The sequence below is a fragment of the Pseudophryne corroboree genome, unplaced genomic scaffold, assembly GCF_028390025.1.
Source record: "Pseudophryne corroboree isolate aPseCor3 unplaced genomic scaffold, aPseCor3.hap2 scaffold_1512, whole genome shotgun sequence".
Classification (NCBI taxonomy): Eukaryota; Metazoa; Chordata; class Amphibia; order Anura; family Myobatrachidae; genus Pseudophryne; species Pseudophryne corroboree.
The window spans coordinates 75,566-95,460 of record NW_026968144.1 but is presented as its reverse complement, the minus strand read 5'-3'; the positions used below and the strand labels follow the sequence as shown (position 1 = coordinate 95,460).

The 19,895-nt window shown below is 45.6% G+C and overlaps 1 non-coding gene across 1 annotated transcript; it reads right to left on the bottom strand.

Annotated features, from left to right (window-relative positions):
• Positions 1-7,743: 7,743 nt before the first annotated feature.
• Positions 7,744-7,817, bottom strand: TRNAN-AUU (transfer RNA asparagine (anticodon AUU)). Its single transcript has one exon. It is a non-coding gene; the product is annotated as a tRNA-Asn (tRNA).
• Positions 7,818-19,895: the final 12,078 nt, after the last annotated feature.

Genomic DNA, 19,895 nt, shown 5'->3' with positions numbered 1-19,895 from the left:
CTCCGTTGCCGACCCCATTTTGAAGCCCTGCCCACGCACCGCTCCATCTCCGACTTGGAAATGGAGTGTTGCTGACCCCCCCCCCCCCCAGCACCGATTGACAGTCAGAGGCGATCGCATTAACTGCGGGGTGCCGCAGAAAATGCAGGCGCATGTGTATGCTCTTAGCAATTTTTGCAGTTGGACTGCTTATTGCGATTGCAATCCAACCTGAATCAGGCTCTATTACCTATCACAATGCACTGCGGGTAGTACAAAATGGGGTTAATATAAGAGAAAACCCCCCCAGAGCTGTGCTCCTTAACTGTCCCTGGTGGCTAGTGGAGCAGCTGCCCAGTAATCAGTGTCCACGCCAGTGCGCACATGGCCCGCCCCCTACAGCCACGCTGGATCACGGTATAGTGTGGGCACAGAAGTCCCTTACCTCCCTTTCATCAGCGGCCTCGTGATCCCGGAGGGCGCTGTGTGTGTGACTTACCTTAGGAAGAAACCGGAGCCTCCGCTGCAGTGACCCAGCAACCAGGGCGCGGGAGTATACTGCGCCGCTGGGAGTGATGGAGCTGCAGTAAAGATGTCTATTAGACCTAGCCTGCTGCAGCCCTTGTAGATTCTTATAAAAAAAAGTTCTTCTTTTCTTGTCAAAATTAATAGCTAAGAATAGGCTGCCTGAGGCAGCCCCCTCTTAAGTGGCCTGCTACTGAAGGCACCAACTACAAACTGAGCTCCCTGTTCATGGAAGCGAGGTTATAGAGGAGGGGGCGCTGAGCATCTTGGGAACAGTCAAAAGCTTTGAGCCTGTTGGTGCCTCAGATCAAGATCCTACTCTACACCCCAATGTGAATCCTTGTGGAGTCCAGTGTACCCCACAGAAGAAATGAATGTGTCACACCCATTGGCAGCAACATTAGAATAGCTGCTGATGGGCACAATTGAGAAAGGAAGGGGGGAAAACATTTGAATCCAGCACATATATGTAATTTGAATATGTAATTTGTACCTTCCTACTTTAAAATGTAATGGATGAACCTCACCCTGTGAGAACTATCTTCATGATCAAGAGATCTCATACGCAAGAAAAGCATGTGCTGGGATAGGGCTGTGGAGGGCGGCTGCTCGGGCACACACCCGTCAAGTTAAGGAGATTCAACTGAGGAAGCACAAGGGAACTGCAGGGAGACCACATATTTTCAGATGAACATGAGAGGGCGGAAGGCTGCCTAATACTGAAGCACCCTCAAACATCAAACCATATGCAACAACTAGTACAAGCATTCCTGGGGAAAGGTCTGCAGCAGACGGATTTGCATACGGTGATGTCATCCAAGCAATGGGCATAGTTGGCTGCAACCCTCGTCTGCATATGAAAAGAGAAAATGGTCACGCAGGGCATGGCGGCCTTTGTGGGGTTGCGCTTGGATGACCCCTAGATCGCTTTATACACCCCCATCAGTGTGGGGCTCATGTTGGCCATGCCCAAGCCCCTGAAGCATTCAAGCTGATTTCTTGCAGCAGCTGGACCCAGTAACAGCTCCAGAGTTGCTCTACAAGACAAGTAAAAGGGTGTGAGCCCTGCAGCACCACCTGTAGTTTGCATACACACATATATAGGACAGCATCTCTTATATGCCCCAGGGGCAATAAAATAGTAGCCTTATCTAGGGTATCCGTCCATGCCGCTACAGCACTACACACCCAGGCCGACGCAATTGCCTGTCTGAGTAAGGTACCTGAATGTGTATAAATGGACTTCAGGGTAATCTCCTGTTTGCGGTCAGCAGACTCTTTGAGGGTAGCCGTATCCTGGGACGGGAGGGCTACCTTCTTGGATAAGCGTGTTAATGCTTTGTCCACCCAAGGGGAGGATTCCCATCGTAACCTATCCGTTGATGGGAAAGGGGAATCCTTTTGGAAATCTGCAGGAGATTCCCAAGCTTTTTCACATAACTCGTTCAGCTCGTGTGAGGGGGGAAAGGTTACCTCAGGCTTCTTTCCCTTGTACATATGTACCCTCTTGTCAGGGATAGGGGGCTCCTCTGTGATGTGCAAAACATCTTTTATTGCCATAATCATATATCAAATGTATTTTGCCAATTTTGGCTGTAACTTTGCATCATCGTAATCGACACTGGAGTCAGAATCCGTGTCGGTATCTGTGTCAACATCTGGATAGTGGGCGCTTATGAGACCCTGACAGTCCCTGCGACATAGGATTAGGCATTGGTTGAGACCCTGACTGTCCCAAAGCTTCTGCCTTGTCTAATCTTTTGTGCAATGAGTTTACACTAGCATTTAAAACATTCCACATATCCATCCAATCAGGTGTTTGCTCCCGCTCCTCTCTAATATAGCCTTCTTCCTCAGACATGTCGACACACGCGTACCGACACACCACACACACAGGGAATACTTTTTCTGAAGACATTTCCCCCACAAGGCCCTTTGGAGAGACAGAGAGAGAGTATGCCAGCACATACCCCAGCGCTATATAACCCAGGAATAGCACAGTAACTTAATGTTTGAACAATCGGTGAGGGGGAACATCTTGAAACCCCAGTTTGTACCCTTGGGACACTATTTGTAAAACACACGAGTCCATGTCCGAATGAATCCAGAACTGACTGAAGAGTTTTAGACGTGCCCCCACTGGTGCGGGCTCCTGCAAGAGAGCCCCAGCGTCATGCAGTGGATTTGGCAGAAGCAGAGGATGATCTCTGCTCCTGCGATCTTGAAGAGGATGCAGACCTCTTCTCTCTTCTCCTTCCTCTACCTGCAAAGAAAGGGGAATCTTAACTTCTTGCATATCTATTGGGCCGAAATGACTGCATCAGATAATGATGCGTCTTCATCCGTTGGGAGGGAACATAGGGCAAGAAGGTTGACTTACCTGCGGGAGCAGCCGAGATCAAATTAACTAGGCAGTCACCAAACAAGGCTTCACCTTCATAGGGAAGAGACTCCCTTTCTTCTTGGAGTCAGCATCAGCATTCTCTTGGTGAATCCACAATGCCCTCCTATCCGACACTGCCATGAAATTGGCCCGTGAACTCAAGAGTCCTATATCCCTTGCAGTCTCACGTAAGTATGCTGCAGTGTCCTTGATATGATACAACGTAAGGAGTATCCCATCTCTCCAGGGTATCTATATCGGATGACAAGGTATTCGACCAATTCTTGAATACTACTACTCACCCATGCACATGTAATGGCAGGTCTAAGTAATGTACCCGTGGTTACATAACTAGAAATAATGTAGCTTCCTGCATACGATCCGCTGGATTTGTGACAGGGCCCCGTGCAGAACAGGGGGTGACTCCCACTTTATTCTGTCCGCGGCGGGAAATGAATAAACAACCAGAATCCTTTTGGGGATTTGAAACCATCTTGTCGAGCTGGCCCAGACTTTCTCAAACAGAGATGGAGGAACGTTACATCAGCTTTCATTATATATCTATATATACATACATATAGACCCCTTTGTCAGGAACAGCAGGGTCTTCAGTGATTTTAATATGTCCTTAATATCCACAATCATGTACTGAATGCTCCTTGCCAATATTGGATCTAATCAGGAAACATTATGGTCGACATAAGTATCAGTATCCGTGTCAGTATCAGTGTGTAGTAACTGGGCAAAATAACATTTTTGCGACCCAGCGGGGCCTGAGGGAAAAGAAACATAGCCATGAATATCACATCTATTCTCTACGTCTGTGTCTGGGACACAGATTTATCCAACCTTACTCTGATATTACTGAAACATTTACCCAGTCAGTTATTGGTGGTGCCAACAGGGCCACCATCATATGTCTGCATTCCTAATATAGTTTCCTCTTGGGAAAAACATTCAGCCACCGACATGTTGACACACATATACCAAGTACCCACAGACACACCGGCTTATGGGGGACAGACCGTCAGTAAATCTGTCAGAGGGACACAGAGGATTTTTCAGCTCACAATCCAGCGCCAAAAGTACACAGTCTGGGAAATAATAAACTCTATAGTGATAGACTTGTAATGCTCTAAAGATGTTCTGGTGAGGTGAGGAAGAAGCCCCGCCGCTGTAATGGCGCGTATCTGTCCCGCTCAGAAATAATTAATTACGCTAGCGGGGTAAGGACAGTGCCCAGGCACTAATGTCCACTTTTTCCAGCCTTTTGTGAGGAATTTATGCTGCCCAGGGTGCCCCCCCCCCCCGTGCCCTGCACCCTGCAGTGCCTGTGTTTGTGTGGGAGCATGGCGCGCAGCGTTCCGCTCGCTGCTCGGTACCTCAGAATGCCGTCACTGAAGAAGAAGTCTTCTGTTCTTCTGCTACTCACCTGTCTTCTGGCTCTGTAAGGGGGTGACGGCAGGCTGCGGGAGTGTGCATCTAGGCGTACCCAGCGATCAGCACCCTCAGGAGCTAATGGTGTCCTGTCAGCCTGAAGCAGAGCCATTGAACTCACTAGAAGTTGGTCATACTTCTCTCCCCTAAGTCCCACGAAGCAGGGAGACTGTTGCCAGCAGCCTCCCTGAAAATAAAAAAAACTAACAAGTCTTTTCAGAGAAACTCAGTAGAGCTCCCCTGTAGTGCATCCAGTATCACTGCGCACAATACTAAAACTGGAGTCTGGAGGAGGGGCATAGAGGGAGGAGACAGTTCACACCCTTTGAAAGTCTTAAAGTGCCCATGTCTCCTGCGGATCCCGTCTATACCCCATGGTTCTTAATGTGACCCCAGCATCCTCTAGGACGTATGAGAAAACAAATAACGCACACACGAGGAGGAGAGAACTAAGGAAGCTATAAGGAGAAGAGGGGAGGGAGGGGGGGTTGAAAGGTAAGGTAGTAAAGGCATATTGGATAAACTACAACCTTATACATATTCATTAATGTACCAGTAGTTAGAAGTAGAAGAGCTCTAACAGAAACCACAAAGCTTATCTAAAGCCACACCACACTGGATATGCCCAATCTCATTTGATTTTTGAAGCAAAGCAGTATTGGACTTTGTTAATACATGGATGGGAGACTGCTTGGTAGTATCAGATTCTTTAGGTGTTTTTAAACTACCAACAACATTTTCTTGGTACATTTAATTTTTACATGTATTCTTTTATGTACCAGAAGTTAGAAGTAGAAGAGCTGTAACAGAAACCACCAGCTCATCTACAGCCACAGCACACTGGATTTGCCCAATCTCTCCTGATCATGGAAGCTGAGCAGTGTTGGTCCTGGTTTTAGTAATTGGATGGGAGACCACAAGGAAATACCAGGAGCTGTGTGTATTTTTACAATACTAACACCGTTCTCTTGATGCATTCCATTTTGAAACATTGGGGCAGATCTATTAAGCCTGGTGAACTGATAAAGTGCAAGGTGATAAAGTACCAGCCAGTCAGCTCCTAACTGTCATTTTTCAAACCCAGCCTGTGACATGGCAATTAGGAGCTGATTGGCTGGTACTTTATCACCATGCAAATTATCATTTCACCAGGTTTAATAAATCGGCTGCTTACTCATTTATGTACGAGTAGTTAGAAGTAGAAGAACTCTAACAGAAACCACTAAGCTCATCTACAGCCACACCACACTGTATATGCCCAATATCACCTGATTTTAGGCCTGGTTTGTTCTTGGATGTGAGACCACCTGGGAATACCAGGTGCTGTAGGTAGTTTTATACTACCAACACCATTCTCTTGATGCATTCCATTTTGAAACATTGGGGCAGATCTATTAAGCCTGGTGAACTGATAAAGTGCAAGGTGATAAAGTACCAGCCAGTCAGCTCCTAACTGTCATTTTTCAAACCCAGCCTGTGACATGGCAATTAGGAGCTGATTGGCTGGTACTTTATCACCATGCAAATTATCATTTCACCAGGTTTAATAAATCGGCGGCTTACTCATTTATGTACGAGTAGTTAGAAGTAGAAGAACTCTAATAGAAACCACTAAGCTCATCTACAGCCACACCACACTGTATATGCCTCTTCTTACATTCCGCTGCACTTATTGTGGGGTAGCCGCAATCCCTTCTGCTGTACGGTTCCACATTACATTGTTTCTTGTCACTTCCTGTTGATGCAGTAAGGAAACATCCAGGAATTACAGCAGCTTAGATTTTTTTTTTTTTTAACTGGGGCAATTTAGCTAGATCACAGGGCAATTTAGCTCCTTTGGTCCTTTTTTAGGACCAGTTAATCAGACAGTTGAGCAAACTGAAAAACAGCTAACAGGAAATTTCCACTTAAATGGTATTTTCTAATCTTATCTGACCATGACTAAGAATAAAGGATACACAAGATAAACTCTTAGAGCCATGGACCTTATCCATGTTTAAGCTCCATCAAATCTGTAATCAATAGCACTACATGCTCCCACTTTACCACTGTACTATATACTCTACCTGTGTTTTTAAGGTAAAAACACCATTTAACCCCAGTGACACTTGAATTAAAGCAGCAGCCTCTGGAATAGCATTCCTTAGCATTAATCCCAGGAAATCTGCAATCTTCACGCTCTTTGATAGCCATGCTACATTGCTGTTTACTTGGATGGAGCAGAGAGCACAACATCAGGACATAGGAAATATTACAATGCATGATAAGAAAGGTGTGAGCTCTACAGCAAGGCCTCTAACCCTTTGCCAGTGCCAAATACATAGGGCTTAACTCAGATCTGATCACAGCAGCAAATTTATTAGCTAAAACCATGTACACTGCAGGGGGGGGGGGGGGGTGTATAATATGTGCAGAGAGAGTTAGATTTTGGTGCGGTGTGTTCAAACTGAAATCTAAATTGCAGTGTAAAAACAAAACAGCCAGTATTTACCCTGCACACAAACAATATAACCCACCTAAATCTCTCTGCAAATGTTATATCTGCCCCCCCCCCCATCCCTGCAGTGCACATGGTTTTGCCCACTAGCTAACAAATTTGCTGCATCTGGGAATTACAGCAGCTTAATATTTCTTTTTACAGAAGGTTCAGCAAATTAAATTATTTAGTGAAATACTGTAATCATAACAGTTACAGGGATATTGTAGGTAGATTTATTGTCAGTGGATAAATGTAAAAATTAAACCCTTAGGCATAGTTCCAAAATGCTGTCATTGCAATCCAGATTTTAAGGATATCATGCTTGAGCACAGGTGACTTAATTAGAACTTCGGTCAATGTGAATTAACCATTGGACTCAACCATGGTTATCCTTAAAACCCAGGGGTCTATTTAAGATCGATCTTAATCGATGTTGGGCTTCCAGGTTGAAAAAAACACACACATTTGTTTTCACATTAAACAGACTTCCACATGAGAAAGCAGCAAGGATGCAGTGGCGTTAATGTTTCCTGGTGTCAACTTGTATTATTTCAGTAGACATTGAAATGAGGATGCATCTTGCTGCCTTTCCAATGAAGCAAGTTTAATTTAGTAATAGGTGAAAAACCATCCTTACAAAGGTGTTAATCAGAGACTTGGCTTTGTGGACACTTTTCAGAGAACAAATTTGTTAGCATAAAAATAAAGCCAGAAAATGAAGAGCTGTTTAATCACTCGATTGGATTTTTCTGCCAGCATATTTTTTTTCTCTGCAACCCACTGCTAAATTGTGCTTCCTAGCTGTTTTTTATAAAATCACTGAATCAAATCTAACTCTGATTACATCAGAGAAGGCCATGTACCCTACACCATAAGAGGAGGTTTGAAATTTTGACTTGTCTACTTAAATATCACCAAAATCTGATCACAAGGTTAATTACGTCCCTGGGTGGGATTGAACCACCAACCTTTTGGTTAATAGCCAAACACACTAACCGATTGCGCCACAGAGACACTTTGCAAAAGTCCATACTGACAAAGGCTAATAAGCATTCATCTAAAACGTTTCCTAGAAAAACTTTAAAAAGTCAATAATCTGGAGAGTTTTTGTAAGATGTTTCTTCCATCAACCAACGAAGAAACACATTGGTACTTTCCCATGATGAGTGAGTGCTTCAGGATCTCTTGCACTTACATGTGCAGCAGAGTACTGCAATGGAAGCATGCTGGGCCCATAACCCAGAGGTAGGCAGATTGAAACTATCCTCTGCTATATGCATTTTTTTTGTTAATTAAAGTAATCCAAAACTGGGATTGATATTTTGTCTCTTTTATTTTTACTTAAAGTACAATAACTTTTACCATTTTAATTTGTTTTAATAGTATATTGACAGTATTATTTTCTTTCAAAAATCCACTTCATTTTCTTTACCCTATTATTAAAATGGTAATTGAAGAAGAGGAATTGTTGCTTTGACTGCAGCATTCCCGGGGTTAACTGGTGTTTCTTCAAGTCACAAGGTATGGAGCTGCTGTATAGTTACTCGCAAGTCAGTAGTTGTATGATGCTCACACCTGTTAAGCTGGATACACACAGAATGCCCTACACAGGGGGTGAAATGAGCGCCACCCCCACCCCCCGTACGTTCAGCACACATCACGCTGTGCTGAGCGGGGGGAGAGATGTGTGCTGAGCAGTTCGCTCAGCACACATCTCTCCCCAAAATCGGGCCGTGAATACGGACCTTTAAACTGGATCCACACTTAGATTATCTGTCCAATTTTTTTTTCTAGTTGAAACAAAATTATGCTAATATGTGGCAGCAAATTACAATTGACCATTTGTTCACAAACACTGGAAAACATCCAAAAATGGTCATTTAGATAAATTGGTTAAATCCATTTCATTTAGCTAATTTATCCAAACTACCTTTATTGTATCTTTGTGGGTGAATGATGTGTGGGTCAGTGTTGAGGCGGGTGGTGGAGGAGATGGTTAATAGGCACAGCAGGGTGTGGACAGTCAAATAGTGTGCTTAGAGGTTCAGAGTCATTGTATGAGACTCTGGCAACAGTGACTTGATGAGTCTGGTGTCCATAGGGTGGGACGCATTAACCTTTTTATGCTATTGAAATAGTTCTCCTCCTGACCGACGCAGTTCCTTGCTCCGAGGTTGGTGTATTGTCCTGTTGCAGCGCCTCTCCACTGTGGTCACAGTGAGCTGTGTGGTGTTGCTGGCGCATGCCAATCTCCCCCCAACCTCCCTCTTGCATTTCAGACCTACGTACGCATGATGGGATCTTGTATGATATGCGCGTGTGCTGTAGAGATGAAAGTGGGGGTGAGGAGGCAGATCGTGAGATGGGGAAACTTTGTGGACTGTTAGCGAAGGGGAGCACTGGGCAATCTGAGTTGCAAAGAGGGCAGCAGAAGAGGTTATTGCATGTGCACTGGTGACAGGTCCATCCTTGGTGGCCAGCCTCAGTGGCAAAGGGGTACATGAGCTAGTGTCCCTTGGCCAGCCATGTACCATGGCCACCTCCCTACCTCCTATATATTCTCCCTGATCTGTCACTTTGTTACGGTCTGCTGCTGGCACTGGTGTATCGTCCTGCAGTTGCCGTCTCCGCCCATTGCTGTGACTTCCCCCAGAGTTAGCCACACAGAGTGACAGATCTGGGAAAATATATAGGAGATCATTACTTTCACTTGCAGCCTACCTTATTTTTTGCAGCCTAGCATGCTCCTGACCCCTTCTCTCACTAATACTTATACAACATTCATGAACTCATCTTAAGGTTTCTTTATTATTCAGTCACACTGTCTTGGATCCAAACCATTTCCTGTGGCATTGCAGTCAAACAATTGAGCTATTTACCCTTGCATAGAAAGGTATAATCTAAGCTAGAGAATTCTATTTGGAGCTCACCTTGTACTTTGTGAAGAAATAATCAGCTTTGTGGCTGAGCAGATATATGGAGTGTGTGGCTGCACACTGCATTGATCTGCTGAGTTGCAATGCTAATAATTTTTTTTTTGCAAAGTACCAATAGCTTCATTGTGAAGGTGGAAAGAAGGGTGTTACGGCATGGAATGTACAAACTGCGAGACCCTGCTGGTAGCGCCTTTGTCTATTTAGTAGGAAGGGCACGTAACAGCCGGGGGGCAATGGAGGAAGCCCCTTTAGGGCTGGAGCCCGGCGGCAACTGACTCCGTTGTCTCTGGCAGTTCCGCCCCTGGACTAGAGGAATGGTCAAGAACATGGCAACATTTAATGCCAAATAATGCAAAATCATACACGTCTCAAAAATGCAAAGGCTAACTATAATATTAAGGGCATTATAATGGCAAGAGGAAAGCTATCTAAGTATTACTATTTCAGGTAAGCAATGTAACAAAGCAATAGGAAAGGCAAGTCAGATGCTTGTTTGCATAGGTTAAAGAACCAGTAGCAGAAAAAAGTAATACAGGTTGAGTATCCCATATCCAAATATTCCGAAATACGGAATATTCCGAAATACGGACTTTTTTGAGTGAGACTGAGATAGTGAAACCTTTGTGTTTTGATGGCTCAGTGTACACAAACTTTGTTTAATACTCAAAGTTATTAAAAATATTGTATTAAATGAACTTCAGACTGTGTGTATAAGGTGTATATGAAACATAAATGAATTCTGTGAATGTACACACACTTTGTTTAATGCACAAAGTTATAAAAAATATTGGCTAAAATGACCTTCAGGCTGTGTGTATAAGGTGTATATGAAACATAAATGCCTTCTGTGCTTAGATTTAGGTCCCATCACCATAATATCTCGTTATGGTATGCAATTATTCCAAAATACAGAAAAATCCGATATCCAAAATTCCTCTGGTCCCAAGCATTTTGGATAAGGGATACTCAACCTGTAATGCCACTGTATAGGTCCTTGGTACAGCCACATTTAGAATCCTGTGTTCAGTTCCAGAAGCCATATCTCCAGAAGGCTGTAAATACATTAGGGCAACTAAAATTGTGCATGGCCTACATCACAAAACTTACCTGGAAATACTAAAAAATGTTGATGTGTATAGTTTGGAGAAGGGAAGAGGGAACATACAGTAATAGAAACATTTAAATATATAGAGAGGAATGTAATAGGGTGTGAGAATCAGAAAGTGAGAGATTTTGTGTTTTTTCCTGTTGTTTTTTTTTTTGTTTGATTGTTTGTTTTTAAAGTGGCAATCCTTTACATGGCAAAACCAGGTTGATATTTGCCATGTAAAGGATTGCCACCGTGGGCATGTGTAGAAGGGGCACTGCTACTGTTGGCATTATGTGTGTAAGCTGCACTGATATGGTGGTTATGTGTATAAAGGGCACTGCGACTGTGGGTATTATTATTATTATTATTACATGCGGTGTAATGACAATAAGATAGTGCTACTGTGTGGCGTATTTTGATTTGGGGTGCTATTGTGTGGCCATGCCCCTTCCTTGTGATACCACACCTTCTTTTTTTAAGGAGCGCACTGTCCCTTTATTAAGTATTGGAGAGAGGGCCCAAATTATTAGTTTGCAGGGAGGCGCCAAACACCCTAGCACTGGCCCTTTGGTAGGGGACAGGATTTGCTTCTGCTTGTGCACATATGTTATGATTGCCAGCCAACAGCACTGGTTTTGCCTATAACACTAACTATAAATATTTTGAATTGGTCCTGGACCACCAATCCAAGGCACCCCTGCAAGTGTCCTGAGGCACCCCAGGGTGCAGTTTGAGAACCACTGGTCTAGTGAGTACCCAGGATAATTATTGTAGCTGGTCTGCGGGTAACAGCTCTCAGATCCACTTCTAGAAAAAAATGCAGCAATGTAATTTGAGTGACAAACTGCAGAGATGAACCCTTTCTGTGACTGCTGCACAGGGATCACACAAACTCTATTCATAGGGCTGACTTCACTTAGGGGAGATGTTCTCACCCCGCAAAGAAGTGCGAGTATATACCGCACTTACGGTACCATTGGATTTACAGATATTTTCTTGCAATACACTATGGGGGTCATTCTGAGTTGATTGCTCGCTAGCAGTTTTTAGCAGCCATGCAAACGCATTGTCGCTGCCCACTGGAGAGTGTATATTCACTTTGGAGAAGTGCGAACACTTGAGCAGCAGAGCGCCTGCAAAATCGTTTCAAAATAAGACCAGCACTGTAGTTACACTTCGTGTGCGTTGATTCTAACAACCGAGGGACGGCTTTTGATGTCACACACCCATCCAGCGAATGCCCAGCCACGTCTGCATTTCTTCTGCCACGCCAGCATTTTTCCAAGCACTCCCTGAAAACGGTCAGTTGCCACCCAGAAACGCCCTCTTTCTGTCAATCTCCTTGTGGCCTGTTCTGTGATTGGAATAATCGCTAGAACTAGTGCAAAACCACAATGGACTTTGTACCCGTACGATGCGCATGCACATTACGGAGCATGCGCATGCACAGATTAGCCATTTTTTTTCAACTGATTGCTACGCAGCGAACAACGGCAGCATGCGATCAACTCGGAATGACCCCCTATATACATAGAAACATGGATTTTTTACTGCAGGAATTATGGTTAGTTTAGGGGTATCGGTTAGGGTCAACAGAGGTGTAGCTAGGGGTCCAAGCGCCCCTGGCAAAGTAAGGGACTGGCGCCCCCCCTTTCGATAAAGCATTGCAGTCCATTGGCGGTTACCATGTTGGAGCCACAGCAACTGACCCCCTCCCCCACACGCTGCCCTACATCATCGGCTGGGATTCACTGTTGGTGTGAAGCCACTGGGAACAGTCTGGTAGCATTAGCAGCAGTCTGTGTCATAGATAGGGAAGGCAGAAGGTTAACTAGCTAATAGCAGTCTGTTGGCAGCAGAGGCTGGGCGGGGGGCTGAGAATGAGCCAACGCTGATCAATGTCCAGTCTGCTTAGACAAAAATATTTTGTGATCAGGGCTGGTTCTAGACCAAAGGAGCCAATGGCAAAAATTTCCTTTGGCACCCCCCCCCCCACACACATACACACACACCAAAAAAGAACATATCCCAGTTTAACATAACGCTATGTGGTGCAAGGTGTGGAGCTGGTTACTTGTATCAGACCTCTGACATTTGCCTTTTCACCCATATTGCATACTTTTTCTTGCAGGTTGTGTCTTAATTCAAGAAGTGTTCTAAGTACTTCAGCTTAGTATCTTTACTGACCCCTCTTTACCCCACACTACATAACTGACCCCTCTATACCCTACACTACATCACTGACCTTTCTATAACCATCACTGCATTACTGACCCCTCTATACAGTACACTGACCTCTATATACCTGCTAGTACATCCCTGATGCCTATATTCCCTAAGCTAAATCCCTGATGCCTCTATTCCCTACGCTACATCCCTGACGCCTCTATTCCCTATGCTACATCCCTGACGCCTCTATACCCTACGCTACATCCCTGATGCCTCTATTCCCTACGCTACATTCCTGATGCCTCTATAACCTACGCTACATCCCTGACGCCTCTATACCCTACGCTACATCCCTGACGCCTCTATACAGTACAATGCATTACTGATCCCTCTAGACCATACATCCTCATTACATCAGAGAGATAGTGAAACACTGGAAAAAATAAGGATAAAGTGGACTACAGAAACTGATGCTCTAAACAAAGGAGAGAGAGAGAAAAGCACAAGGGAAAGTGGGCAATCGGAACACCATAGAGAGAGGAGAGATAGAAATGCCTGAAAAAGTAAAGGGGGTTGGGTATGGCATCCGGCGCTCGGGATTCCAGCAGTCACATGATACCTAATCCTAACCCTCTGGGGGGGTGGCGGATAGGGCTAACCCTCAGGGGGTGGCAGCTAGGACTAACCCCCCCCCCTCCTAGTGCCTTCCCTAACACCCGCTCCCCCGGTCCTAACCCTCCCTCCAATACTCGCCTTCGGGATGTTGGCTGTCTGTGTGCCGGCACCAGTCTCCCAAGTGGTGTCAGGATTCCAACATCGGTCAAATGACCGCCGGTATACCGTCTGCCGGGATGGTAAATGTATCCTGAGGACAGGTAGTGAGTGTGGAGGGATAGGTGGTTCAGTAAAATGTAACAGCTCAAACTGCGATCATTCACTGATGAATTGATTTATAGCTCTCCCTTTTTAACCATTGCAGTCATAAAAGCAATGTTTTTTAAACTTTTAAATAAAGCTTGTTAGCAATGCATCCCCAGCACACTGTATATGCTGGGAGATGTAGTTCTCAATATGAAAACATTTAATTACTGTATGAACTAGAGATGAGCGGGTTCGGTTTCTCTGAATCCGAACCCGCCAGAACTTCATGTTTTTTTTCACGGGTCCGAGCGACTCGGATCTTCCCGCCTTGCTCGGTTAACCCGAGCGCGCCCGAACGTCATCATGACGCTGTCGGATTCTCGCGAGGCTCGGATTCTATCGCGAGACTCGGATTCTATATAAGGAGCCGCGCGTCGCCGCCATTTTCACACGTGCATTGAGATTGATAGGGAGAGGACGTGGCTGGCGTCCTCTCCGTTTAGAATTAGAATAGATTAGAGAGACACTTGATTTACTAATTTTGGGGAGCATTAGGAGTACTCAGTAGTGTACAGTGCAGAGTTTTGCTGATAGTGACCAGTGACCACCACTTTTATTTATAATCCGTTCTCTGCCTGAAAAAAGCGATACACAGCACACAGTGACTCAGTCACATACCATATCTGTGTGCACTGCTCAGGCTCAGGCCAGTGTGCTGCATCATCTATTATCTATATATAATATTATATATATCTGTCTGACTGCTCAGCTCACACAGCTTATAATTGTGGGGGAGACTGGGGAGCACTACTGCAGTGCCAGTTATAGGTTATAGCAGGAGCCAGGAGTACATAATATAATCCGTTCTCTGCCTGAAAAAAGCGATACACAGCACACAGTGACTCAGTCACATACCATATCTGTGTGCACTGCTCAGGCTCAGGCCAGTGTGCTGCATCATCTATTATCTATATATAATATTATATATATCTGTCTGACTGCTCAGCTCACACAGCTTATAATTGTGGGGGAGACTGGGGAGCACTACTGCAGTGCCAGTTATAGGTTATAGCAGGAGCCAGGAGTACATAATATATTATATAGTGAGTGACCACCAGACACACAGTGCAGTTTATTTAATATATCCGTTCTCTGCCTGAAAAAAGCGATACACACAGTGACTCAGTCAGTCACATACCATATCTGTGTGCACTGCTCAGGCTCAGGCCAGTGTGCTGCATCATCTATATATATTATATATCTGTCTGACTGCTCAGCTCACACAGCTTATAATTGTGGGGGAGACTGGGGAGCACTACTGCAGTGCCAGTTATAGGTTATAGCAGGAGCCAGGAGTACATAATATTATATTAAAATTAAACAGTGCACACTTTTGCTGCAGGAGTGCCACTGCCAGTGTGACTAGTGACCAGTGACCTGACCACCAGTATATAATATTAGTAGTATACTATCTCTTTATCAACCAGTCTATATTAGCAGCAGACACAGTACAGTGCGGTAGTTCACGGCTGTGGCTACCTCTGTGTCGGCACTCGGCAGCCCGTCCATAATTGTATATACCACCTAACCGTGGTTTTTTTTTCTTTCTTTATACATACATACTAGTTACGAGTATACTATCTCTTTATCAACCAGTCTATATATTAGCAGCAGACACAGTACAGTGCGGTAGTTCACGGCTGTGGCTACCTCTGTGTCGGCACTCGGCAGCCCGTCCATAATTGTATATACCACCTAACCGTGGTTTTTTTTTCTTTCTTTATACATACATACTAGTTACGAGTATACTATCTCTTTATCAACCAGTCTATATATTAGCAGCAGACACAGTACAGTGCGGTAGTTCACGGCTGTGGCTACCTCTGTGTCGGCACTCGGCAGCCCGTCCATAATTGTATATACCACCTAACCGTGGTTTTTTTTTCTTTCTTTATACATACATACTAGTTACGAGTATACTATCTCTTTATCAACCAGTCTATATTAGCAGCAGACACAGTACAGTGCGGTAGTTCACGGCTGTGGCTACCTCTGTGTCGGCACTCGGCAGCCCGTCCATAATTGTATATACCACCTAACCGTGGTTTTTTTTTCTTTCTTTATACATACATACTAGTTACGAGTATACTATCTCTTTATCAACCAGTCTATATATTAGCAGCAGACACAGTACAGTGCGGTAGTTCACGGCTGTGGCTACCTCTGTGTCGGCACTCGGCAGCCCGTCCATAATTGTATACTAGTATCCAATCCATCCATCTCCATTGTTTACCTGAGGTGCCTTTTAGTTGTGCCTATTAAAATATGGAGAACAAAAATGTTGAGGTTCCAAAATTAGGGAAAGATCAAGATCCACTTCCACCTCGTGCTGAAGCTGCTGCCACTAGTCATGGCCGAGACGATGAAATGCCAGCAACGTCGTCTGCCAAGGCCGATGCCCAATGTCATAGTACAGAGCATGTCAAATCCAAAACACCAAATATCAGTAAAAAAAGGACTCCAAAACCTAAAATAAAATTGTCGGAGGAGAAGCGTAAACTTGCCAATATGCCATTTACCACACGGAGTGGCAAGGAACGGCTGAGGCCCTGGCCTATGTTCATGGCTAGTGGTTCAGCTTCACATGAGGATGGAAGCACTCAGCCTCTCGCTAGAAAAATGAAAAGACTCAAGCTGGCAAAAGCAGCACAGCAAAGAACTGTGCATTCTTCGAAATCCCAAATCCACAAGGAGAGTCCAATTGTGTCGGTTGCGATGCCTGACCTTCCCAACACTGGACGTGAAGAGCATGCGCCTTCCACCATTTGCACGCCCCCTGCAAGTGCTGGAAGGAGCACCCGCAGTCCAGTTCCTGATAGTCAGATTGAAGATGTCAGTGTTGAAGTACACCAGGATGAGGAGGATATGGGTGTTGCTGGCGCTGGGGAGGAAATTGACCAGGAGGATTCTGATGGTGAGGTGGTTTGTTTAAGTCAGGCACCCGGGGAGACACCTGTTGTCCGTGGGAGGAATATGGCCGTTGACATGCCAGGTGAAAATACCAAAAAATCAGCTCTTCGGTCAGTTCGGTGTGGAGGTATTTCACCAGAAATGCGGACAACAGGTGTCAAGCCGTGTGTTCCCTTTGTCAAGCTGTAATAAGTAGGGGTAAGGACGTTAACCACCTCGGAACATCCTCCCTTATACGTCACCTGCAGCGCATTCATAATAAGTCAGTGACAAGTTCAAAAACTTTGGGTGACAGCGGAAGCTGACCAGTAAATCCCTTCCTCTTGTAACCAAGCTCACGCAAACCACCCCACCAACTCCCTCAGTGTCAATTTCCTCCTTCCCCAGGAATGCCAATAGTCCTGCAGGCCATGTCACTGGCAATTCTGACGAGTCCTCTCCTGCCTGGGATTCCTCCGATGCATCCTTGCGTGTAACGCCTACTGCTGCTGGCGCTGCTGTTGTTGCCGCTGGGAGTCGATGGTCATCCCAGAGGGGAAGTCGTAAGCCCACTTGTACTACTTCCAGTAAGCAATTGACTGTTCAACAGTCCTTTACGAGGAAGATGAAATATCACAGCAGTCATCCTACTGCAAAGCGGATAACTGAGGCCTTGGCATCCTGGGTGGTGAGAAACGTGGTTCCGGTATCCATCATTACTGCAGAGCCAACTAGAGACTTGTTGGAGGTACTGTGTCCCCGGTACCAAATACCATCTAGGTTCCATTTCTCTAGGCAGGCGATACCGAAAATGTACACAGACCTCAGAAAAAGAGTCACCAGTGTCCTAAAAAATGCAGCTGTACCCAATGTCCACTTAACCACGGACATGTGGACAAGTGGAGCAGGGCAGGGTCAGGACTATATGACTGTGACAGCCCACTGGGTAGATGTATGGACTCCCGCCGCAAGAACAGCAGCGGCGGCACCAGTAGCAGCATCTCGCAAACGCCAACTCTTTCCTAGGCAGGCTACGCTTTGTATCACCGCTTTCCAGAATACGCACACAGCTGAAAACCTCTTACGGCAACTGAGGAAGATCATCGCGGAATGGCTTACCCCAATTGGACTCTCCTGTGGATTTGTGGCATCGGACAACGCCAGCAATATTGTGTGTGCATTAAATCTGGGCCAATTCCAGCACGTCCCATGTTTTGCACATACCTTGAATTTGGTGGTGCAGAATTTTTTTAAAAACGACAGGGGCGTGCAAGAGATGCTGTCGGTGGCCAGAAGAATTGCGGGACACTTTCGGCGTACAGGCACCACGTACAGAAAACTGGAGCACCACCAAAAACTACTGAACCTGCCCTGCCATCATCTGAAGCAAGAAGTGGTAACGAGGTGGAATTCAACCCTCTATATGCTTCAGAGGTTGGAGGAGCAGCAAAAGGCCATTCAAGCCTATACAATTGAGCACGATATAGTAGGTGGAATGCACCTGTCTCAAGTGCAGTGGAGAATGATTTCAACGTTGTGCAAGGTTCTGATGCCCTTTGAACTTGCCACACGTGAAGTCAGTTCAGACACTGCCAGCCTGAGTCAGGTCATTCCCCTCATCAGGCTTTTGCAGAAGAAGCTGGAGGCATTGAAGGAGGAGCTAACACGGAGCGATTCCGCTAGGCATGTGGGACTTGTGGATGCAGCCCTTAATTCGCTTAACAAGGATTCACGGGTGGTCAATCTGTTGAAATCAGAGCACTACATTTTGGCCACCGTGCTCGATCCTAGATTTAAAGCCTACCTTGGATCTCTCTTTCCGGCAGACACAGGTCTGCTGGGGTTGAAAGACCTGCTGGTGACAAAATTGTCAAGTCAAGCGGAACGCGACCTGTCAACATCTCCTCCTTCACATTCTCCCGCAACTGGGGGTGCGAGGAAAAGGCTCAGAATTCCGAGCCCACCCGCTGGCGGTGATGCAGGGCAGTCTGGAGCGACTGCTGATGCTGACATCTGGTCCGGACTGAAGGACCTGACAACGATTACGGACATGTCGTCTACTGTCACTGCATATGATTCTCTCAACATTGATAGAATGGTGGAGGATTATATGAGTGACCGCATCCAAGTAGGCACGTCACACAGTCCGTACTTATACTGGCAGGAAAAAGAGGCAATTTGGAGGCCCTTGCACAAACTGGCTTTATTCTACCTAAGTTGCCCTCCCACAAGTGTGTACTCCGAAAGAGTGTTTAGTGCCGCCGCTCACCTTGTCAGCAATCGGCGTACGAGGTTACATCCAGAAAATGTGGAGAAGATGATGTTCATTAAAATGAATTATAATCAATTCCTCCGCGGAGACATTGACCAGCAGCAATTGCCTCCACAAAGTACACAGGGAGCTGAGATGGTGGATTCCAGTGGGGACGAATTGATAATCTGTGAGGAGGGGGATGTACACGGTGATATATCGGAGGGTGAAGATGAGGTGGACATCTTGCCTCTGTAGAGCCAGTTTGTGCAAGGAGAGATTAATTGCTTCTTTTTTGGGGGGGGTCCAAACCAACCCGTCATATCAGTCACAGTCGTGTGGCAGACCCTGTCACTGAAATGATGGGTTGGTTAAAGTGTGCATGTCCTGTTTTGTTTATACAACATAAGGGTGGGTGGGAGGGCCCAAGGACAATTCCATCTTGCACCTCTTTTTTCTTTTCTTTTTCTTTGCATCATGTGCTGATTGGGGAGGGTTTTTTGGAAGGGACATCCTGCCTGACACTGCAGTGCCACTCCTAGATGGGCCCGGTGTTTGTGTCGGCCACTAGGGTCGCTAATCTTACTCACACAGTCAGCTACCTCATTGCGCCTCTTTATTTCTTTGCGTCATGTGCTGTTTGGGGAGGGTTTTTTGGAAGGGACATCCTGCGTGACACTGCAGTGCCACTCCTAGATGGGCCCGGTGTTTGTGTCGGCCACTAGGGTCGCTAATCTTACTCACACAGCTACCTCATTGCGCCTCTTTTTTTCTTTGCGTCATGTGCTGTTTGGGGAGGGTTTTTTGGAAGGGACATCCTGCGTGACACTGCAGTG